We start from the raw sequence: 25502 nt of genomic DNA, 5'->3' as shown, positions 1-25502 counted from the left end.
AGCTGCCATGACACATCTTTAACGTTGTAATATGCAGAACTGTTATTTAGAAATTCCAACAGAGAGAAACAAATCTCAACTGTTTACATTTAAACATGATGTAGTAAGATACTAAAGAATAAATGTAAACATTATAGTTTGGACAAAGAAATGTAAGTGAAACATGGCTGAAATCACAGCATAGACCGATATGGTCCCGGGTTAAAGAAATTGTTATTTTCATGGAAAAGCTATATTTACAATTATCTTAGTTAACAGACCTGCTTATGATGTGCTGTGAGAAAATATATTATTTTAGAAAGTATTTAAGTCTTTTTAATTAATATGATGAAGGAACTCCATTGCTTTTAAACGAAGGGTTTAATTCTCCACAGATAATAGTAACCTTAATTACACTTGTTATTCCTTCTGAACACATAAACACAATTACAAAAACTCATTATGTGAGATTTACGGGTTTAACAAAATTCATTAAAGATTTGATTTAAAAGTCAGAAACTACGTGCAACCAACACTAGACTATTAAAATAGACTAAAATTTGGCAAGCACATAGGAAACAGAGTGTTAGCAAAAATGAAGAGTTCAGAGAAAGGAAGAAAGGAAAGGAAGGAGGGAGGGAGGAAAGAAGGGAGAGAAGGAGGAAGGAAGGAAGAAAGGAAGGAAGGAAAGAAGGGAGGGAGAGAGGGAAGGAGAGAGGGAGGGAAGAAGGAAGGGAGGGAAGAAAGAAGGAAGGAAGAAGAGAGAGCGGGAGGGGGAGATGGAGGGAGGAAGGAAAGAAAAGAAAGACAGGAGAAAGGAAGAAAGAAGAGGGGAGGAAAGGAGAGGAGAGAGAAGGGAAGGGGAGAAAGGGGAGGGGAAAACGGGAGGGGAGAAGAGGGGAGTGAAAAGAAGGGGAGGGAAAGGAAGGAATAAAAAGATCAATGAATAAAGAGTGAAATACAGAAGACCGAGGGGAGAGGTTTTTAACTTTATTTTCCTTTTGTTCTATTCAACAATAACTTTGAGAGTGTCACGATGCAGTTTCTGATGGTAAATTTTTATTCTCTAATGACATTAGAAATAACTTAAGGTGCAAGGCATACAGGTAAAATGTGTACAAAAAGTTGTTTCTGAGTTCCCAGTTGACTGCATGTTCTTATTTAGAGAGATGATAGTTAATGGTGGAGACAGCTGTAATGTGTTCTTCATTCCCTATTTACCATCTACACTAACTTGTCCACTGATGTACTGCTGTTTTTATAAGATGTTGTTAGTTGCAGAAATGGGAAGTTTTTAGTGAGAATGAAGCCACTGACCTGGGCTGATTTGCTTTTTCGTGGCTCTCTATTACTCTTCACCTTAAAACACAAAAAGCAAAACACCTAGCTCGGGAGCCAGACTTCCTGAATTCAAAATTGGCTCTCCCACTTACTCCACCATGTGACATTGGACAAGTCATGTAACATCTCCTGGCACAATTTCCCCACCTGTACAATAGAGATAATAATCCTAATGCCTACCAGAAGGTAATAAATAAGGATTAAATGAGATAACACAAGTCCTTAGAACGGTGTTGGGAATTTATTAAGTCATGGCTATTGTTATGATTACCTTCTGCCATATAAGTGGTGGAAGAACACACATGAATAAATAAAGTTTGGTTGAATCTGCTTCCCCTGTACCCACATTAATAAAGCACAACATTGTCTTATTATCTAATTGTAGTCCGTATGCCGGAGATATTTCATGCAATAGATCAAATGTATTCCCTATATTTCCAAGCCTCCCTTCCAGTTAGATTGAGACCATGTAGCTGTGATCTGGTCACTGCACAGGAGAAAGTGATGAATGACACTTGTAGGCCCACCTGTAAAGCCTTCAGCTCTCTCTTCCTCAGCCACCACAGCCCTGAAGGCGATGTGCAGCGAGTGCTGAAGTGACCATATGAAGGAGAGCCCTCCACCCGGCATCAGAATTTTCATAAATGCGAAATAAAGTCTGTCTTGTGTTAAGCCACTGAGAATATGTAGTTTGTTATTGTAATATTGCCTAGCATAATCCTCATTACTGCAGTGACCAAAATGATGCATAGCTCCTTGGTAATGGGCATAAAATCATGTTATTCCAATTCCTTAACATGGCAGTGAGGTCTGCTCTCTCAGTTAAAAAATATTTCATTCCTCTTTTGTCTTAATTTTCCAGCCTGGCACCATGGTTGTTTCTTAGCCATAGTACTTGTATTTTACGTCCAATTTGGCATTATTTATTGTTATCTGAAGGGTATATTCACTATATGGTCTTAACACTCTGGACTGTTTGCTGGAGCTAAACATTTAAATATAAACACAATGAGTAAATTTCTGCTGATTCTTCTCTTTAGAGGATGCGGAATACAAAATGACCCTTTGAAATAACAACTATGATGCAGGTAGGAATGGTGGTGCCACTATGTGGCACTTGCACACTTCAGGGGCCCTCTCTTACATTTCAGCAATCCCTCAATGTTTAATATTTATCTCAGTATTGTTTTTCCTTTTATAATTATTACACAATATATTATCCTATTATTTCATGTTTACCTGAGTCACTAGTGGTTTTAAGTTGAGTGGAAAGATAAATGCACAGTGATTAGGCTACACTGTTAACTTTATTCGAAAAATTCTTTAAGGATGTTTTATACTTTAGACATCTAAAAGGTAGTGACAAAATCCAAATACAAAATTATCAAAAGAACCGAAGATCTTCATTGTCCTACACAAATGCCCAAGCACATATTTAAAATCAAAACAAAACACTGGACTAGAAAATGAGAAGTCAAGGAATAAAGTCATAATAATGACATACAAGTTGATTTGTATGTCTTGAAGCTTTTAGGAGCAGACATTGAAATACCAAAGATTTGCTTTAGGGACTATAATGGTCCTATAATCTAAAGCACAGAAACGTCTTTAGGGGAAAAAGAAATATAAAAGGAATGATACTGAAAGTCTCAATGGATAAGGTGACTTTAGTGTTCGAGACTAAATTTTTTGAAAATAAGTATGCCAGGTGTATTTTTATGACACTATTCAATTAAAAGTTTTAAGAGCCATATTTGCAAAGTTATTTATGTACTATAATAGGACTCCAGGAAGCTAAGAGTCCTGGCCCTGATATTTTAGTGAAAAGCCCAAGGTACCATTATTTATGTAAAATTTGGATTTTATAGACAGAAATAAAAAACAAAGGACAAAACATATTAATACTTTAAAAGAGTAATGTATTTTGAAAAATAAAAACACTGCTCTGTGCTAAGTCTTTATACTGTTCAACAGAAGTAGCAAAACATGCCACTAGAGAATTTTTACAGTCCTTTTCTACCTGAATAACAAAGATCTACTTTAAAAAAAAGTGTGTAAAAGGAATTGCTACTTTGTTTAAAGTTAAAAATGCTTTGGTATAATAACAACAAGAGATATATTAGCAAATGATGTGAAGGAGTTGTGTGATTGTGTACATAATTTTGTGTTTATAATAACGATTTTCACCTAAAATATTAAAGTAATTCAGTCTCAAATATTTTAAAAATACCTTTGCAAAATGAATTGCAGAGCTAAGTTCAGCTGTTACCTGGACAGAAGAGATCTGTGTGATGAGCTATCACAAAACTTAGGATAAAGGAATTTTGGGGGTGCTGGTATAAATTATCTAGTTTGCCTGCTGACAGCTTCTTTTCATTTTATCTCTGACAACATCATTTGCTAATATATCTCTTACACAAAAGCACCCTCACAGAAACATCTAGCTATAATTATAGCTCTTTGGAGATTTTCTCACTACTGTGATTTACTCATGAGGTATACTTCTCTTATAAGTTCTCTTCATTTAGGATTTTCTTATCCTTGAAACCCCCCAGAAGAACATTCTATACTAGAGCATTCTTTGTAAAATAAGTAATTCATTTCACATTTGATTTGTCTTCTGAATGTGTATCTGGCAAAGAAAATTATCCTGAAGTTTTCCTGGGCATGGTGATGGTTAACTTTATGTGTTAAGTTGGCTGGGCCACAGGATGCCTAGTTATCTGGTTAAAGATTATTCTGGGTGTTTCCGTGAGGGTGGTTTTGTATAAGATTAATATTTAAATTGGGGGACTTTCAGTAAAGCAGATTGCCCCCCATAATATGGGTGGGCCTCCTTCAACCAGTTGAAGGTCTTAGGAGAACAAAGGGACTGGCCTCTCTCAAGCAAGAGAGAATTCTACAGCTGACAGCATTTAGACTTGAACTGCAGCTTTGGCTTTCCTGGGTCTCCAGCCCGCCAGTCCACCCTGCACATTTTGGACTTGCCAGCTGCCACAATCACGTGAGCAATTTTTTTTCTTCAGGTCTCACAATTTGTTCTCAAGCAATTTCTTATAATAAATATTTTTATAAGTATGTGTGTATATATACATATATACACATTACATATATATGGGTGTGTATATATGTGTATATATAGATTGATGCAAAAGTAATTGTGGTTTTTGCCATTATTTTCAATGGCAAAAGCCACAATTAATTTTGTACCACCCTAATATATACACACATGTGTATATATGTGTGTATATACATATAATATATGTGTATATATGTGTATATATGTATACACACACACTCATACATCATTGTAAAAATACATAGATATCATGGAATCATGACAGGCCCATGTTATCTTGAAAGGCTTCACAATGCCAACCCAGGGAATATTATAAATATCCTACTGGTCCTGTTTCCCTGAGAACCCTGACTAATATAGGCACTAAGTACAAACCTACAGGCAGGTTGTTCTGACTTATCCCTTGAAAAGAATATATTAACAAGACAATTCAGATGAGCATGAATTATGCTCAGCAGCCTCCCTATGGCAATATTATATTTTTATAAGGAAAGCTAGGTAGTCTAAATTGTCTGTGATTCTTTCTTTTTTTTTTTTTTTTTTTTTTTGAGACAGAGTCTTGCTCTGTCACCCAGGCTAGAGTGCAGTGGTGTGATCTCAGCTCACTGCAACCTCTGCCTCCCGGGTTCAAGCGATTCTTCTGCCTCAGCCTCCAGAGTAGCTGGGACTACAGGCACATGCCACCACGCCCAGCTAATTTTTTTGTATTTTTAGTAGAGGCGGGGTTGTCCGTGATTCTTAAAAAATGCCATGAGGTCTTCTTACAAGGTACCTTAGGTTATGTTCTCTTCTAGCCATGGAGAGCATTTTCTTGATTTGCTTATAATTACAGAACTGAGGAAAATGGTAAGAAAGTAAGTTTTCATTCTAAATTTCTGATTAATCATCAGAGAATATATTGCTAGAGGATGAGTCTAACTCTATTTAACTCTTGGAAATGAGCCCCATCTACAACTGACATGAGAGCAGGTCCTTAATAGATCCTCCTGAGGACACAAAGTTGAGAGTAAAAAAGCAATCAACTAAATGTTCATCTTCACAGCATGCATTTTTCCTTCTGTGGAGTTGTGTAAGAAAAGTAGGGAGGAGATAGGAGACAGTTAGAAGGCTAGGTTCTATAGTATTCGTTGAAGAAACATTGTAAAAATACATAGAGATCATGGAATCCTGACAGGCCCATGTTATCTTGACAAGCTTCACAATGCCAACCCAAGGAATATTTCAAAGGTGGGACTCAAACCAACAAAAATCTTTAGGACATGAGATAAAATGAATGGGGTAGCTGAATACGCTAGAAATGGAAGAAAAATTCTAGAGTTAAAAGTTATATTTATTCTCTCAATAGTTGTTTATTAGATTTGGACTATGTGTCAACTACTATGTTAAATGATAAACTACACCAGTTTTGAGCTTAGATTGGCAAGCCTGATGGTAGGCAAAATAAATATCAACAAGAGATATATTAGCAAATGATGTAAAGGAATTAAGTGATTGTATGGATAATTTTGTGTTTATAATAACTGTTTTCACCTAAAATATTAAAGTAAAATATCAACAAGAGATATATTTATAGTTTACCTTCATTTGCTACCAGCATATTCTCTAGTCACTACCATTTAAACATTAAAGCACATACTTTATTCAGATTTGTACAAATAAGAGTGAGTGACATGTGTTTTAAAAGTATTTTTTTTGCATCTGATTTTTTGTTTTTAAGTGAACAGCAATTTATGCCACAGAGAAGAATTACAAAAGAATCCAAACATTAGATGAAGGAAAAAGGAGGTGGAGAAGTGAGAAAAAGATAGGGAAAAAGAGGGAAGAAAGATTATGGAAGAATATTTAGATCTTCCAATTCTCCTCAAACATATGCAGTGCATACTCAGCAATTCTACCCAGAAAGGCCAGAAGTCACTGGGATAAGCATCCTATATTTACTATGAAACATTTACCTCAGCAATTGTTTTCATTTTTTGTTTGTTTTATGTGTGTATGTGTGTCTAACTTTTGACTTCGTTTAAAGCAATCTAGCCAGACAAACTAAATTTTAGTAAGATATTTCTTTTTAAAAATGACCAGTTACCCTATTTTAACTGTTTACAGGTAAATAAAGATGTGATAATTACTCAATTGACTGAGCATCATTCAATTTGCTGAGGACTCAAATAGAACAAAAGGTCAGGGAATGAGAACTTAATCTTGATATTGAGCTGGGACATCTATCTTCAGACGTCAGTGTTCTGGAACTTAACACCATTGCCCCTATCCCCCTACCCTAGATATCAGGCCTTCAGACTTGAAATAAATTACAATGCAGGCTTCCCTCTTTCTCCAGCTTGCAACTTCTCAGCCACCATAATTCCATGAACCAATTCCATATATATAATATGAACATATATGAAGCATATACATACACACTATATATATATAAAATATACATATAAAATATATATAAAATATATACATATATCCTACTGGTTCAGTTATTCTAGAGAACCATGACTAACACAGATTTTGGTACTAAGAGTGGTTTTAGGGGAACACAATTTTAAAGATGACTTTTCTGAATTGATTCAAGGGTTTCTGGAATTGGCACTCTAATTTGATTCAATTTAAATATGCTAATGACTCTAAGAAATAGACGTATAAATTAAATGACAAATAATTCAAAATAACTGCCATAAAAATGTTCAATGATCTCAGGAAAGCAATGAATCAAAAAAATGAGAAATTAACATGAGAAAACATTGAAACAAAATTTGGGGTAGATAAATACAATAACTGTATTGAAATATTTACTAGAGAGGCTCGACAGAGACTCAGTTATGCAGAAGAAAGAATCAGCAACCTTGAAGACAGGTCACTTGAAATTAACCAGTCAGAGGAGCAAAGAAAAAAAAAAAGTAAGTAAAGCCTAAGGGACTTACAGAATACAGTCAAGTGAACCATTAGAGGATTCTACTTAACATTTAAAGAAGAATTAACATCAGTGTTTTTCAAATTCTTCAAAAAATTGAAGAAGAGGGAAGTCCAAACTTATGAGGCCAATTTAGAATTCTGATTCCAAAGCCAACAAATATTACAAGAAAATGAAACTATGGACCAATATCCTTGATAAATATAGATGCAAAAATAATCAACAAAACAGGAGCAAACCAAATTTAATATCAAATTTAGTGGCATATTAAGAGGATATACACCATGGCCAAGTGGAATTTATCCTTGGAATGCAAGGATAGTTTGCCATATGAAAACCAAACAATATGAAACTTCACATTATCAGAACAAGTGATAACAACCAGATGATCATATCAGTAGATGTAGAAAAAGCACTTGAAAAAAATTTAGTACCTCTTTAAGACAAAAACACTGAGCAAACTAGGAATAGAAAGAAATTACCTCAACATAAAAAAGCCATATGTGAAAGACTCACAGCTAATATCATAATCAATGCTTTAAAAAATACCTGGAAGCTTTTCTACTAAGATCAGGAACAAGTCAAGGATACCCACTCACACCACTTCTATTCAGTACTATTTCTAGTACTGAAAGTCATAGCCAGAGCAATTAGGCAAGAAAGACAAATAAAATACACGCAAATTGTAAAAGAAGAAATAAAATTGTCCTTATTAACACATGACATGATCTTATATACATAAACCATGAATAAGTCCACCAAAACAAACCTATTAGAGCTAATGAACACATTCAGCAAAGTTGCAGAATACAAACTTAGTATACAAAAATCAGTTGCATTTCTATTAATTAATAATAAACATCCAAAAAGGACATAAGGAAAACAATCTCATTTACAATACTATTAAGAAGAATACAATACTTAGGTAAAACTTAATCAAGGAAATGAAAGGTGTGTACACTGAAAAACACAATTTATTCATGAAAAAAATTAAAGAAGATTCAGATAAGTGAAAAGATATCCCATGTTCATGGAATAAAAAATTTAATGTTTTTAAATTGTCCATTGTAGCCATAGTGATCTACAGACTCAATGCAACTACCATAAAAATCCCAATAGTACTTTTTGCAGAAATAGGAAAAACAATTATAAAATTTATATGAAACCACAAAAAAAGAAAACCCAGATAGCTAAAAACACCTCACACTTTCTGACTTCAAAACATATTACAAAGGTAGAGTAATCATAATAGGATGGTACTGGCATAAAGACAAATCTATAGACAACAGAGGAAAATAGAGAGTACAGAAATAAATCTTTACATAGTGGGTCAAATGATCTTTGATAAGGGCACCAAGACCACAGATGGGAAAATGATAGTCTGTTTTACAAATGAATTTAGGAAACCTGGATGCCCACATGCAAACAGATGAAACTGGACTCATCTTTCACATTACACAAAAATCAACTCAAAATGTATTAAATCCTTAAGTGTAATACCTAAAACTATAAAACTCAGAGAAAACAACATAGAAGGAAAGCTTCATAACATTGATCTTAGCAATGATTTCCTGGATATAACACTAGAAGCAGAGGCAACAAAAGCAAAAACACACAAGCCGGATTAAATCAAACTAAAAAGCTTGTGTAAAGCAAAGGAAACAATCACAGAGTGAAAAGGGAACATATAGAATGGGAGAAAATATCTGTAGACAACATATCTGATAAGGGGTTAATATCCAGTCATGTGAGGAACTCCTACAACTAAATAATAAGAAAAAAAAATGAAATATTTGATTTTTAAAATAAACAAAGAACTTAAATAGACCTTTCTCCAAGGAAGACATACAAGTAGTCAATATGTACATGAAAAGACTCTCAATAACACTAATATTCAGGAAAATGCAAATTAAAACCATAATGAGATATTACCTCATAATTCTCAAGATGACCATTATCAAAGAAACGACAAAAATGAAACAGGGAGCAACAAGAAATAACAAGTTTAGGCAAGGGTGTGGAGAAAAGGGAACCCTTGTGCACCATTGGTACAAATGTAACTTCTATAACCTTTATGAAAAACAATATGGAGGTTTCTCATCAATGAAAGTAGAAGTATCATATGATCCAGCAATCCCACTTCCAGGTATTTATTTAAATAATTCAAAACAAGGTCTTGAAATAATATGTGCACTTTCACTTTCATGTTCATTTTGGCATTAGTCACAATAGCCTAGATGTAAAAACAACTAAAATCTTTTGATGGATGAATGGATAAAGAAAATGTGGCATAATTATGCAATGGGATACTTTTCAGTCTTTAAAAAGAAAAGAAAATTATCCTATGCCATAACATGGGTGAACTTTGAGGACATTATGTTAAGTGAAATTAGCTAGTTATAGAAGGACAAATACCACATGATTCTACTTATATGAGGTATCAAAAGTAGTAAAAACTCACAGAAATGGAAAGTTTAATGTTAGCTGCCAGTGACTTCAGGGTAGGGGGAAATGGAGATTTGCTATGCAATGAATCTAGAGTTTCAGTCACGCAAGATGAAAAAGCTCTAGAGATGTGTTGTACAACAATGAGTAGGTGTCATATTATGTGGTTTTTTTTACCACAATAAAGAAAAAATATAAATCATATAAAGTATGACCTTTGGCCACAACAAAATTAAACTAAAATTAAATAATGTGAATTCATCCTGAAAATACTAAAATATATGGAAATAAGGCAACATCTTTTTTTTTTTGCAACATCTTTTTTTTTGAGATGAGTTTCACTCTTGTTGCCCAGGCTAGATAGTGCAATGGTGCGATCTTGGCTCACTGCAACCTCCGCCTCCCGGGTTCAAGCGATTCCCCTGCCTCTGGCTCCTGAGTAGCTGGGATTACAGGTATGTGCCACCACACCCAGCTAATTTTGTATTTTTTAGTACAGATGGAGTTTCTCCCTGTTAGTCAGGCTGGTCTCAAACTCCTGACCTCAGGTGATCCACCCACCTCGGCCTCCCAAATTGCTGGGACTGCAGGTGTGAGCCACCACGCCCAGCCCAACATACTTCTTAATGACCTCTGGGTCAAAAAAGGACTCATAAGGGAAATTAGAAAATATTTTGAACTATAGGTAAATAAAAACACAAGTTAGTCAAGTTCCAATCAGTAGATAGAAACCACAGCAATATGTTCAACACGAACATTTTAGGGTGAAGAACTATTAACTAGTAAAGGGTTAATAATATAGGTAACTAGTGGAATATAGGAGTAATAAATGCAGAAACCATCTATCATTTCTGGTGAGTAAGAATACAGATGAAAGGAAGTTTAGAAGTTGGAAGATATTCCCCTCCCCTTGCTTGTCTAAGTTACAGACTTTATTAGAGAGAGTATGACTACTACAAGCAACTACAATCTAACTATGGCAAACAAACTTGCCAGAGGTTGCAGCTAGAGCTCATTCATAAGAGGAATCCACTGGGTATCTGGAAAATTCAGTAGAGGGTCGGGTCGGTTGGAGCTGTTCTATGGAAACTCCCTGCAAAGTGTCCATGAAGTGACAGGCTGGTCAAAGGTGGTCCAAAGAAACAATCCATTGCTGAAATAATGGAGGGCCACGGCCACTATGCAGAAACAGGCCCTCATGGCGGGTGCCTGTAATCCCAGCTACTTGGAGGCTGTAATCCCATCTACTCGGAGGCTGAGATAGGATAATCGCTTGAACCCACGAGGTGGAGGTTGCAGTGAGCCGAGATCAAACCATTGCACTCCAGCCTGGGCTGTCTCTGCCAGACTCTGTCTCAAAAAAAAAAAAAAAAAAAAAAAAAGAGGTCCTCATGTAGCACTGTCTTCCTAGAGCTCTTCCACCAGAAGCAGCCCTCTGAACTGCTGGAGAAACTCACGGACTGAGTACTGTTGAGCCGCCTGCACATCACTGGTTACTATGGGAGAAAAAGAAAAATCACACCAGAAAGAAGCCTCTTCCTTTGCTTTGTCTTGCAGTGATCCCCCAGCAACCACTAAGGCTAACATTAAGCAGCTATCTAAAGGGAAATTTTTACAGGGTTCGTTTTTAGTTTCCCAAATCAGGACAAAAATAGATGGATGTGAGATGAGAATCAATTAATAACCAGCATAATAACATATCAAAATTTATAGACTGAAGCAAGAAAGTAGGATTTAGAGTTAAATTTATAGCATAAAATGCTTGTATCAGGAAGATAAACAAGGTCTCAAATCTGTAATATGTCATCCTTAAGTTCTCAAAAAAAAATCTGTGATATATTTTTCCACCTTAGGAAAAAAAGGAGGAAATTTAACCAAAATATGCAATAAAATAGAAAAAAATAAAAATAAGTATGGGAATAATTGAAAATGGAAACAGAAAAACAAGGGAAAATCGGATAAAACCAAAAGTTGCTACTTTGAGAGGGTCAATAAAACTGATAAACAACTAGTCAGTCTGAACATACCAAAAAAGATATCAGGAATGAAAGAGGGAACATTAATACTGATTCTACAGGAATTAAAAGGACAATAAGGGAATGTTAGTAATATAGTCCTATACTAGTAATGAAATTAAATTTATGGATAAAAATCTTCCCACAAGGAAAATTTCAGGTCCAGTTGATTTCATTGGGGAATTTAAAGAAATGTATTTAAGTAGAAAATTGATACTAGGAGTTCTCCTCAAACTTCCAGAAAATAGATGAGAAGGAAAACCTTCCCAACTCCTTTTATGAGGCAAGCAGTACCCTGATGTCAAAAATGTCAAAGATATTACAAAAAAATAATAAATTGCTGACCAGTATCCCTTGTTAACACAGACAAACAATTGTTACTTTCAGAAAATTAAATTAAGGAAAATATTTAAAAAGATAACACATCATTACCAACCGGCTTTATCTCAAGAATGCAAGGTTGATTTTACATTTGAAAATCAATCCATGTATCTCATTGTTTATTACAATAAAGGAGAAAAGCCCTGTTAAATCAAGTTTGACTTAAAGCTGCCTCCTTACATATTTTAAGTTCGGCCTAAAGACTTAACTGTACATCTTGAATTATAACAAGTGGAAGTGTAAACAGACCCTAGCCTGCCCTTGTGCCAGTGACTGAGTTTTGGCCAATCAAATGTAGCCAACTCTTTGAACCATTTTCAAATAAGGCAAACTCTGAGTTATAACCAATCCAGCTGTTTCTGTACCTCACTTTCCTTTTTCTTTCCATAAAATCTTCTTTTGCCACATGGTTGCACTAGCGTCTCTGAGCCTACTCTGACTCAGGAGGCTGCCGATTTGTGAATCATTCATTGCTCAATTAAACTCTTTTAAATTTAATTTGGCTGAAGTTTTTCTTTTATCAGCCATAATAGATGCAGGGAAAGTATCTGACAAATTTTATTACCCATTTATGTTAAAAACTCTCAGCAAACTAAAAGAAGAAGGAAATTTCCTCAATTTAAACAAATTTTATATATATTTTTTGGTTTTTGGTTTTTGGGGTGTGTGTGTGTGTTTAAACAAGTAACACAATAGTTAATGGTGAAACACTGAAAGCTTCCCCTCAAAAATCAACACCTATTCATAATATAAAAATTCTCGGCAAACCAAAAATTGAAGGCAACTTAGATATTCTGAAAAAAAAAATCTACAAAAAAACAACTACTGACATCATATTTAGGGGTGGAACACTGAATGATCATGAACAAGGCAAGAATAACTGTTCTCACCAGCTCCTTTTGACATTATCCTGATAGTTGTAGCCAGAGCAAAAGGCAAGGAAAAGAAAGGAAAGACATAGAAATTGGAAAGGGAAAAATAAATCTCCTTATGAATAGATGCCATGGCTGTTTATGGTGAAAATTTTAAGTCTAACAAAAACCTACTAGAACTAATAAGTGAGCAAACACTTGTATCTTAAAAATTAAATTAGGGTATTAACAATAGCATAAAGTATGAATTATGGATAAACTTGACCAAATACATGCAATTCTTCTACACTTAAAACTATAAATAAATACTAAGGCAATTTAAAGAAGACTTAATAAAGCGTGGTATATGCCATATTTGTTGATTGGAAAACATAATATTGTTGAGATGTCTCTCCAAATTCTCTCCTCAAATTCATCTCCTCAAATTGGTCAATGAACTTATTCATTAAAATTGGCAATCACAAAATTCTAACAAGCTTATTTGTTGAAAGTGACAAGCTGATGTTAATTTTATGTGGAAATGCAAAAGACTTAGAATAATTGAAACAATTTTGAAAAAGGAGAACAAATCTGGAGGAGTTACGCTATCTTATTTCAGACTTTAAAGCTATAGCTATCAAGATACTGGTTATCGGTATGAACAAAGATATACAGATCAATGGGCCAGAATACAGAAAAGAGATATAGACACATACAAATATGACAATTAATTTCAACTAAGGTGTCAAGGCAATTCAAAAGGGAAAAGATAGTCTTTTCAATAAATGTTTCAGGACAATTGAGAATATTCGTATGCAAGAAAATAAATAAACCTCCCTTACCTAATACTATATATAAAATTAATTTCAAATGCATGCTAGATCTAAATAGAACAGCTAAAATTTTTAAACTTTCAGAATAAAACAGAAAATTCCTCTGAGCTGGGAGTAGAAAAGATTTCTCAGATAGGAATGAAAAGCACAAATCGTACAATGATAAATTGAACTTCATCAAAATGTTTATAAATTGTTGTTTAGGGAATACTGTTTTAAAAATGAAAGTGTAAGTTACATACTAAGAGGTAGTATGTTCATGACATAATATGATAAAGGAGGTATATATTAAATATATAAAGAACTCTCACAACTCTGTAATAAAAAATTTGCAATTTAAAAAGGGAGAAATATATGGACATATTACCAAAGAAGACATACAAATAGCAAATAAGCACACAAAAAAATACTTAATACCAGTAATGTTTAGAAAAATTAAAGTTAAAAGAACAATGACATATCTCTACATGACCACTAAAATGGCTACAGTTTTAAAAGCTGATAATCCCCAGGGCTGAAAAGGATACGAAGTGACTGGAGATTGCATATATTGCATATATTGCTAGTATATTGCAGAATATTGCATCCACTTTAGAAAGCAATATGGCAGTTTTTTAGAAAGGTGTTATATGTTCTAGCAATCCTACTTCTAGGCATTCCTTTTTTTTCAAAGGAAAACATATAGCCACGAAAAATGTGTGCTTGGAATATTCATAGAGCTTTATTCTTAATATAGGTCCAACTAGAAACAAACAAAATGTCCATCATATGGTGAATGGATAAACTCATTTTGTTATAATCATATAATAGGCTCAAGAATTTAAAAAAAGAAGTTTAAAAGAAGATAAACTTTCGATACATGAATCTCAAAAGCATTATGATAAATGAAAGGAACCCAGTACCAAAGACTGCCTAGTGAAATATTACATGACCTATACACCTCCATTTATATGAAATTCTGACAGAACTAGAGTCAAAGGAGGAGATCAGTGTTTGCTGAAAAAGGATTGAGGGTGTAAAGATTGACTGCAAGGAAAATTTGGATTGATGGAAACGTTTTATGTCATGATTGTGGTGGTGGTTACACAACTTAATTTGTCAAAATTAACCAAATGTTACTCCTTTAAGGTTGGTACATTCTTTGTATACATATTATACTTCAATAAAAGCTAGTTACATGAACAAATTAGAGTAGGATCACTACTCTGTCATGTACTATTTACTTTAAAATCCCTCAAAATAACCAAGTAAGTGGAGTACTTTTAATACTCTTCTTGTAAAGGAAGTCTTATGTGTGTTCTGGAGTTGAGTTAAAATCTTGAGGTGTTTCTGATAAATTTTGACTGCACATTCTCCCTTCAACCCTCAGAATGTAGCCTTCAAAAAACAAGAGGAGCTGCTAGGGTACAAATAGATTCCTAATATGGTTATGTATAGGGTAATTTCACAAAATGATTCCCAATATTACAATTTTGTGGACAGAAAATGTACCATCACACATAATGTTTAAAAATATAATATCAATTGTTTTTGTTGATATATTTAATTCTTGGTCTCTGGTTTCCCTGAAAAAGCGTTTGGTTTTCCAGTTCTTTTCAATATTTTTCACTGGAGATACTTGAAAATTATTCAGTTGGTTAACATTAAGAAGTCTAATCTCCGTATCTATCTACTATAGCTTAGAATTTTTCATATTATAAAATTTTACATCATAGATATTTTGCCTGCCATGTTTATTAAGCATTATATTTTAATCTGTTTTGTGGTTAGTATGAAATTTCAAATCATATACCACACTGGTTTTAGATTTTGTGACTTAAAGATCTGTAATTAAATTACATTTTTTGAGTTTTTAAAAATAATCTGCAAGACACTTAAGCTGTATAGGTTTTAGTTTCTAAATTTGTGTTAAAATTTAAACAGAATTCATCAAAAAACATTTAGTGTAATTCTGATGTAATTTAAATTAAATTACATCAGAGTTTCTGTTTCTTTAATTTCATTTTTCTAACACAAGAGGGAAGTGTTCTAAGGCTCTAGATGAAAACACATACTGAATGAAAACCCCTATGAAATTAGGCAGGTATACTTAATTAAACTTGCCACTTGGCTAATATGTTTTCCATACTCCCACACACTGTAATATTGTAAATATTCTTTATGTCCAAAGTGTGCATCTTTGTGAAGAAAATTAATGGGTTCTGAGGAGAAATAAAACAGATGTTATTATTCTTTGGTGTTTTAACCATCTACCCATATCTTCCTCTTAAATGTCTGACAGCACTTTAGTACAGGAAGTCTGATATAAAGGGAATATCTGTGGCTAAAGCTATATACAGATGCTCAAATTATGAAATTAAAACATAAGGGCAGTTTTGTTCCCATAATTAAGGTCTGTCCCTCACTTTCCTGCTTAGAAACTGAATTGCTCAAGTTCTGTCTTTTAGGCAGAGTTGTCTACATTCATCACATTTACAGATCCCCGACTGAGAAAAGTTTTAGCGTTACATTCAGCTTTGTTGCAAAAATGTCAGCATTGTCTTGTACTTGGGATGGCTGGTTGTGTGTGATGGCCGAGGTCTGCTCAGGGAAGGGTACTCTTTGTTTGACTGAATCACTTGAGACCATAGAGAAAAGGTGCCCTGAGAATAATCAGAACTGGCTGATCAGAGGAGGAACAGAAATGTGGAGCTGTCCAAAAGAGAGAGGTGGAGAACTAGTTTGAAGTCAAAACCAAGCCAAAAGAACTGATGAGGTTAAGAAACCAGCAGGAAGGTATACTTGAAGTGTAAGCAAGTGATGCTTAAGACTGAAGGTGTGGAATTGGGCTAAAGCTGCCCAAAACAACAGTGATATTTTCTTTGCTTCTCTTGGTGAAAGAGCAGTGTCAAGACTTAAACATTGTATAACAATCATTTTGCCATTTTAAGCAAATCAACACTTGCAAACCATGTCCCTCCCTGCCCTATGATTGCCCCGTGTAAGCTTTTGGTTACAAAAAGCCCTCAGAACAAAAAATGCAGGCCAGTTGTAAAGCCTTCATTCACGAAGGCCCAGCCTCAGGGCTAAATGGGAGAGTTCTGCCAGCCATCAAACTTAACAGCCTTTAAACATGTGCAACATTTCTCTAAGCAAATTGGTTCCTTAATATGGTAAAATGTGCAGCACCCAAGGGGAAATACTGGTGATCTCATTGCCCAAAACTGATGGAGTCACAGCACTGTATTCCTGAAAAGTACTCATATTTTCCACTTTGATAAAATCAGAAGCAAATATGAGAGTCAGTAGGTTTTGACATCCATTGTTCATTCTCACTTAACTTTTCTTCCTATATAGCAGAGCACAGTGGTTTAATTCATAGCTTATGGGATTTTTTTAAATATAAACCATTCAAATTTTTTCTATATTAATCAGTGGTTTCTAAAGATCCACAGGGATAAATAAACTCTGCAAGCTGGCAGAGGTTTCTTGTGGCACAACCACTGGTAGTTATAAACAGTAAACAAAACATAGTAACCATTTTAAGCACAAGAGATTGCTGTATCACACAGGGCATAAATCATTAGCTTAATAATTTCAGCAGCAGTGTCTCCAAAGCAAAATTAAGCCAACAGTTCCCCCTGTGGCAATAATGAAGTACTGTAATGGTAAAAGAAAAAAAACAAAACAAGAGAACCTCAGCAATGGTTGAAAATCCAAGTTCAATAAATAACTATAGGAATCTCATCTCTGATGCTCTTTGGAGAGGTGGGAAAGGGCTTGCCTCCAACCCCCATGTCCATTCTTGTAGGCAATTTGACATGCACAAGCGCACTTTCCCTTAAGCCCCCACAATTCACATGTGCTGTAGGTAGGGCATGAAAGTGATGACTTATAACAACTGAGAAGATGACAAATTTCTCTCAGCTGTATAGGCGGACATTATTCAGAGAATTAGAGAGCCGAAAGAGTGCTAGGCCCAAGACAGTCCAATGTTGAGCTGGGCCATAAGACCTGGAGACATGTCTTCCTCATGAATTTGCCAAGTGTCAAAGTTCGTTTTTTAAAAACTGGCTAAAAATTTGGTGATTTGGGGTAGTGCTATGGAACATTATCACATAAAAGGAGTTCAGGGAGACCATCTTGATTTCTCTGCTGTGTCGAGTCAATACTATAGAATCTTCATTTTTATTCTTTAGTCATCCATTTTATAAAATCAATATAGTCTTATTATTATCTGTCTTTTTAAAAAAAGCTCTGAGTGGACACAGTATCTCTTTGAATTTTCTCAATAATCCTATGTATTTAAAGTAGCATTTTACCTTTTAAAACATACCCTGTTTTTGACTACCTATTATGAACACATCTATCTCCTCAGAATGTATTTCATCTAAAAATTCTATGATTTAGTCAAGCAGAAGGTATATTATTTGCACAAAGCTAACTACCAGCTTGACTATCTTATTAGTGGATTGAGGAATGATTTGATTTGATAATACAGGGATACAGATTAAACTAGATTGTGTAGCGTCAGTGCCACTTTTACAGATGGGCAGACCCCAGGCACCTAAGAAATAATCAACAAATGTCAATTTCCCCATTTCCTTCCTCTCTCTCTCTCTCTCTCTCTTTCTTTCTTTCTGACACAGAATTTCACTCTGTTACCCAGGCCAGAGTACAGTGGCGTGATTTCGGCTCACTACAACTTCTGCTGCCTGGGTTTAAGCAATTCTTCTGCCTCAGCCTCCCGAGTAGCTGGGATTATAGATGCCTGCCACCGCGCCTGGCTAATTTGTGTAGTTTTAGTAGAGATGGGGTTTTACCCTCTTGGCTAGGCTGGTCTTGAACTCTTGACCTCGTGATCCACCCGCCTTGGCCTCCCAAAGTGCTGGGATTACAAGTGTGAGCCACCTCACCTGGCCAATTTCCCCATTTTCATTGTGCTTTGTTTTTAACTATGACACTCAGGCAAAATCATCTTAAAGACTCCAATGTCTATGCATATTAGGTTAAATTGTAGATATATATTTGGATATAAATACTCTCCTTTATTAATCTGAAATAAGAAAATTAGATGGGAAATGGCCTTCTCTGAACCTATAAGAAAAGACTTTTCTCCATGAACAAAATAAATTATTACATCTTTCAGCTCTCTGTAAAAAAAGACACATCTAGCATTATATATAATCACAATGCCATGCATCGTAAGTGTGGCGTGGAAGTAATTTTGCAAACAAAGTCATGAATAGTGGATCTAATTTATGGTCAAAGAAAGGTTAAAGCTGCATCCTAAGTAAACATATAAGGGAAATGTGGTTTGTCTTTATTGCTGCTCTTTCCTCCCTTCTCCTTGCCATTTTCTTTCCTTAACTCCTTTTTGCTCCACCTTACCTGTCCAAAATGGTATTTATTAATGCCATCATTCACATTTAAATTTGGTGTCCTCCAAAGTTTCCTCATACTTGTGATCAGGACAAAGCCAACGATAATAGGATATATGCAGTCATGTGTTGTTTAATGATGGAGAAAATTCTGTGAAACGCATTGTTAGGCAATTTCGTCCTCCTGCAAACATCATAAAGTGTACTTACAGAAACCTAGATTGTATAGCCTGCTACATACTTAGGCTATATGGTATAGCCTATTGCTCTGAGTCTACAAACCTGTATAGCATGTTATTACACTGAATACTTTAGGCAATTGTGACACGATGGTATTTGTGTATCTAAACATAGAAAGGGTACAGTAAAAATACAGTATTATGATCTTATGGGACCATTGTCTTATATGTGGTTAGTCAATGACTGAAATGTCCTTATTTGGTGTAGGACAGTATTTGGATGTTAGGCTTATCAGACATATGATTTGAAATATGTTCTGGCATTCTATGGGTGCAACTAGTAAATTTTGACAAGGATTCAGCTTGGGAGATCCTTTTGACCTGTTAGAGTACAGCACTGGCAATCTATCCTGACTAACTGACTTTAGGTAGATTCATTCTTAGCCTATTCTTCCACTTGGTGCCAATTATATCTTGTATATATTTGTACCTCTGGGTACCTGGAGTGGGGATTTTTATAATCACGATTTTTAAAAATATATATGATATATATATACACACATATAAAATATACATGTATACATATAGCTTATATATACTTTATATGTATAGTATATATATAAAGAAATCTTACAATGCATTAATAAAAAGACAAATAGACAATTCAAAAATGGACAAGGAATTTGAATAGACATTTTTACAAGGATATACAAATAGCCAACATGTACATGAAAATATGTTCCACATCATTAGTCATTAAGCAAATTAAAAACCACAATCAGATGCCATTTCACACCCACTAGGAAGGCCATAATCAAGGGACAAACAATACCAAGGGTTGAGGAGGATGTGGAGAAATTTCAACTTCAATACATTGCAACCAGGATTGTAAATGTTGCACCTGCTTTTGGAAAAGTTTGGCAAATCTTCAAAAAGTTAAACACAGAGTTACCATATGACCCAACAGTTCCATTCCTAGCAATATACCTAAGATAATTGAAATCATATATACAACAAAAACTTGTACATGGATTTTCATTCCAGCATTCTTCATAATAACCAAAAAGTAGAAACAAACTTCCATCAACTGCTGAATGGATAAATAAAATATGATACATCCATATAATGGAATAAAATTCATAAAAAGAAATTTAGCACTAATACATGCTGTAATATGAATGGACTTTGAAAACATTATTAATATGGTTTGGCTGTGTCCCCACCCAAATCTCATCTTGAATTCCCACATGTTGTGGGAGGAACCCTTTGGGAGATAATTGAATCATGGGAGCAGGTCTTCCCATGCTGTTCTCATGATAGCAGATAAATCTCACAAGAATCTGACGGTATTATAAGGTGGAGTTTCCCTGAACAAGCTCTCTCTTTTGCCTATTGCCATCCATGTAAGACGTGACTGCTCCTCCTTGCCTTCTGCCATGATTGTGAGGCCTCCCCAGCCACTTGGAACTGTAACTCCATAAAACCTCTTCTTTTTTAAATTGTCCAGTCTCAGGTATGTCTTTATCAGCAGCATGAAAACTGACTAATGCTGTAAATTGGTACCAGTAGAGTGGGGCACTGCTGAAAAGATACCCCAAAATGTGGAAGTGACTTTGGAACTGGGTAACAGGCAGAGGTTGGAACAGTTTGGAGGGCTCAGAAGAAGACAGAAAAATGTGGGAAAGTTTGGAACACCCTGGAGGCTTGTTGAATGGCTTTGCCCAAAATGTTGCTAATGATATGGACAATGAAATCCAAGCTGAGATGGTCTCAGATGGAGATGAGGAACTTGTTGGGAACTGGAGCAAAGGTGACTCTTCTTATGTTTTAGCAAAGAGAGTGGTGGCATTTTGCCCTTGACCTAGAGATCTGTGGAACTTTGAACTTGAGAGAGACGATTTAGAATATCTGTCGGAAAAAATTTCTAAGCAGTAAAACATTCAAGAGGCAACTGGGGTGCTGTCAAAGTCATTCAGTTTTACAAGGGAAGGAGAGCATAAAAGTTTGGAAAATTTGTATCCTGACAATGCGATAGAAAAGAAAATCCCATTTTCTGAGAAGAAATTCAAGCTGGCTACAGAAATTTACATAAGTAATAAGGAGGCAAATATTAATCCCCAAGACAATGGGGAAAATGTCTCCAGGCATGACAGAGGTCTTCATGGCAGCCTCTCCCACACAGGCCCGGTGGCCTAGGTGGAAAGAATGGTTTCCTGGGCTGGGCCCGGGGTCCCCATGCTGTGTGCACCCTAGGGACTTGGTGCTCTGTGTCTCCGCTGCTCCAGCCATTGCTGAAAAGGGCCAACATAGAGCTTGGGCTGTGGCTTCAGAGGGTGAAAGCCTTAAGCCTTGGCAGCTTCCATGTGGTGTTGAGCTTTCCAGTGCACAGAAGTCAAGAATTGGGGTTTGGGAACCTCAGCCTAGATTTCAGAGGACATATGGAAATGCCTGGATGCTCAGGCAAAAGTTTGCTGCAGGGGCAGGGCCCTCATGGAGAACCTCTGCTAGGGCAGTGCAGAAGGGAAATGTGGGGTTGCAGCCCCCACACAGAGTCCAGACTAGGGTACCACCTAGTGAAGCTATGAGAAGAGGGCCAACGTCCTCCAGACCCCTGAATGGTAGATTCACTGACAGCTTCCACCGTGCACCTGGAAAAGCCACAGACACTCAATGCCAGCCTGTGAAAGTAGCCAGGAAGCAGGCTGTATCCTGCAAAGCCACAAAGGTGGAGCTGCCCAAGACCATGGGAACCCACCTTTTGCATCAGCATGACCTGGATGTGAGACATGGAGTCAAAGGAGATCATTTTGGAGCTTTAAGATTTGACTGCCCTGTTGGATTTCAGACTTGCATGGGGCCTGTAGCCCCTTAGTTTTGGCCAATTTCTCCCATTTGGAATGGCTGTATTTACCGAATGCCTGTACCCCCATTGTATATAGGAAGTAACTATCTTGCTTTTGATTTTACAGACTCATAGCCAGAAGGGACTTGCCTTGTCTCAGATGAGACTTTGGACTGTGGACTTTTAAGTTAATGCTAAAATGAGTTAAGACTTTGGGGGACTGTTGGAAAGGCATGTTTGATTTTGAAACGTGAGGACATGAGATTTGGGAGGGGCCAAGGGTGGAAAGAAATGGCTTGGCCGTGTCCCCACCGAAATCTCATCTTGAATTCCCAAATGTTGTGGGAGGGATCCAGTGGGAGGTAATTGAATCATGGAGGCAGATCTTTCCTGTGCTGTTCTCGTAATAGCAACTAAGTCTCACGAGATCTGATGGTATTATAAGGGGGAGTTTCCCTGAACAAACTCTCTCTTTTTGCCTGCTGCCATCCATGTAAGGCATGACTTGCTATTCCTTGCTTTCCACCATGATGGTGAGGCCTCCCCAGCCACTTGGAACTGCAAGTTCATTAAACCTCTTTCTTCTTTAAATTGCCCAGTCTCGGGTATGTCTTTATCAGCAACGTGAAAACTCACTAACACAATTATACTAAATGAAAAAAGCCATACATAGAAGGCCAAATAATGTATAATTCCTTTGACATGAGAAAAATCCATAGAGAAAGAAAGTAGATTAGTAGTTGCTAGGAGATGAGGGGAGTGGACGTTGGAGTGTGACTGCTAATGAGTATAGAATTTTTGCAGGGGTAACGAAAATGTACTGGAATTAGTAATGATGGTTGCACAACTTTGTAAATATGCTTAAAATCAAGCAATGTACACATTTTATGATATGTGAATTAAGAATTTAATTTTATTTCAGTAGCTTTTAATGTGTAAGTGGCTTTCGGTTACAGGGATGAATTATGTAGTGGTGAATTCTGAGATTTTAGTGCATCTGTCACTGAGTAGTGTACATTGTACCCAATATGTAGTTTTTTACCCCTTGCCCACATCCCACCTTCCACCTTCCAAGTCTCCAAAGTCCATTATATCACTGTATGCCTTTGCATACACATACCTTAGCTCCCATTTATAAGTAAGAGTATACAATAATTGGTTTTCCATTCCTGAGTTACTTGAGTTACTTCACTTTGAATAGTGGCCTCCAGCTCCATCCAAGTTGTTGCAAAAGACATATTCATTTCTTTTTATGGCTGAGTAGTATTCCTTGATATATATATATATATATATATATATCACATTTTCTTTATCCACTCATTGGTCAATGGCATTTAGGTTGGTTCCATATCTATGCAATTGCAAATTGGGCTGCAATAAACATGTGTGTGCATGTGTTTTTTTCATATAGTGGCTTCTTATCCTTTGGGTAGATACCCAGTAGTGGGATTGCTGGATCGAATGGTAGATCTATTTTTAGTTCTTTTAGGAATCTCCTTTCTGCTTTCCATAAAAGTTGTAGTAATTTACATTCTCACTAGAAGTGTATAAGATCACAATTTTTAAAGCATTTTTAAAAATACTAGTTGCCATTTCCATGTCTCAACCCATCTAGACCAAAACTAGCAATTCCCTCTTCAACCAAGTCTGATTCAATGCAAAATAAGGATTCAATTGAGTGATATCTTTATCTGTTATTGTATCTAGAAATGCCTCGTGTACCTAGTAGGTCAAAATGGTTCCTAGAAAAAGTTTCTGGATACAATCTGAGTAGTACATACCAGTGTACACAATCACCATTTTCCAATTTAACAGTCACCTTTCCAGGTACACAATCCTTTACTCTTCCTTGGCTTACTCCTCTTGATTTTTCTTCTATAAAAATGAGACATATCATGTGTCTTTTCATTTTTATTTGATTATCTATTGCCTATCTCCCTGTTTAGAATTTAAATCCCACAGGACAGGAAAGCTGGTTTTGTTCCTTGCTGTTTTCCTATCACCTGGAACAATACTTGGTGCAGGGCAAGGGAGGCACTGAAGAAAAACTTGTTAAGTAAGAAAAATTTGAGCATGTGCTTTTCCTCAGTGGGAGATGGGAAGGAATAAAAATAATAGAGTTAGAGAGAGAGAGGATAACTCTATTATTTTTATTCCTTCCCATCTCCCACTGAGGAAAAGCACATGCTCAAATTTTTCTTACTTAACAAGTTTTTCTTCAGTGCCTCCCTTATGCTAAATGACGAGTTAATGGGTGCAGCACACCAGCATGGCACATGTATACATATGTAACTAACCTGCACATTGTGCACATGTACCCTAAAACTTAAAGTATAATAATAATAATTTAAAAATAGAGTTATCCAATAATTAAAGCCAAGAGTGTCAAGTTCTCCCCTGAGCCCTCTCATTTCTGATAGGGACTTGCACATATTCCTGTGGCCTCTGAAACTGAGCTCTTATACATGCCTGGCCCTCTGCGCTCTAAATGTCAGTGTTCCCACCTTCATCTTCTGCTTTCTGTATCCGCTTCACTCAAAGATCTCGTCAAGTGTTTCCGAAAGCCTAGAAATGTAACCCTTATTCCCAATTGAAATGTATGCTGGATAGTTTGGCTTGGGAATCTAGGCTCTAACCTGGAAATAAATTCTGATTACGAGTGCTGTAGTGGCCAAATCAAAGGCTAAAGGTCTTTCTCTTATCTGCTACTGTTCATTCCAAATGCATATTTTGGCCAAACCAAATATTCTAGGGATATGCAAGTCACAGCCTGTGGCCTCAGGAAAACTAGTCATAGAGATCTCTGAAAAAAAGAAATCTGTCACCTCATTTCTGAGGGTGTACTTATTTTCCCTGTGTTTGACCTTAAGATTTACTTTTAATTATCACATTGTACAGGCCTATGTTGAACTATTCCAAATAATTCCATTCGTTTATAGCTGCTTTCCTATATTTCTGCTGACATTATGTACTGGATAAACCCACTTAATTGACTTTCAGACAAAAGGCTTAAAGTACTAGATAACATTCATATTTAAAAATGAATTATTCAACCATTTCTAATGTACCATATCTGATTCTATCACTAGAATCTAACAATTTGAAACCCTGATATGGTTCTTAGGGCCCCTAAGGCACTAAGACGAATTACTACTCCCCACCTTTACATAAGCTCTTTGTAGACTGAATATGCCGAGCTCTTTGATGCCTTAGTTTTATTTAAGCCTCCATTTCCAGGATGGTTTCAACTGAATAAAAATATCTGGGCTGGGGGAGTGTG

The 25502-nt window shown here is 35.8% G+C and overlaps 1 long non-coding RNA gene across 1 annotated transcript in view; it reads right to left on the bottom strand.

Moving 5' to 3' along the window:
- LOC103785341 (uncharacterized) overlaps nucleotides 1-25502 on the bottom strand; it is a 126898-nt gene that overhangs the window by 2531 nt on the left and 98865 nt on the right. The window lies entirely within an intron of this gene.

The sequence above is a fragment of the Pan paniscus genome, chromosome 1 (assembly GCF_029289425.2).
Source record: "Pan paniscus chromosome 1, NHGRI_mPanPan1-v2.0_pri, whole genome shotgun sequence".
Taxonomy (NCBI): domain Eukaryota; kingdom Metazoa; phylum Chordata; class Mammalia; order Primates; family Hominidae; genus Pan; species Pan paniscus.
Note: the sequence above shows the minus strand (reverse complement) of the source record. Positions and strands in the feature narration are given on the sequence as shown.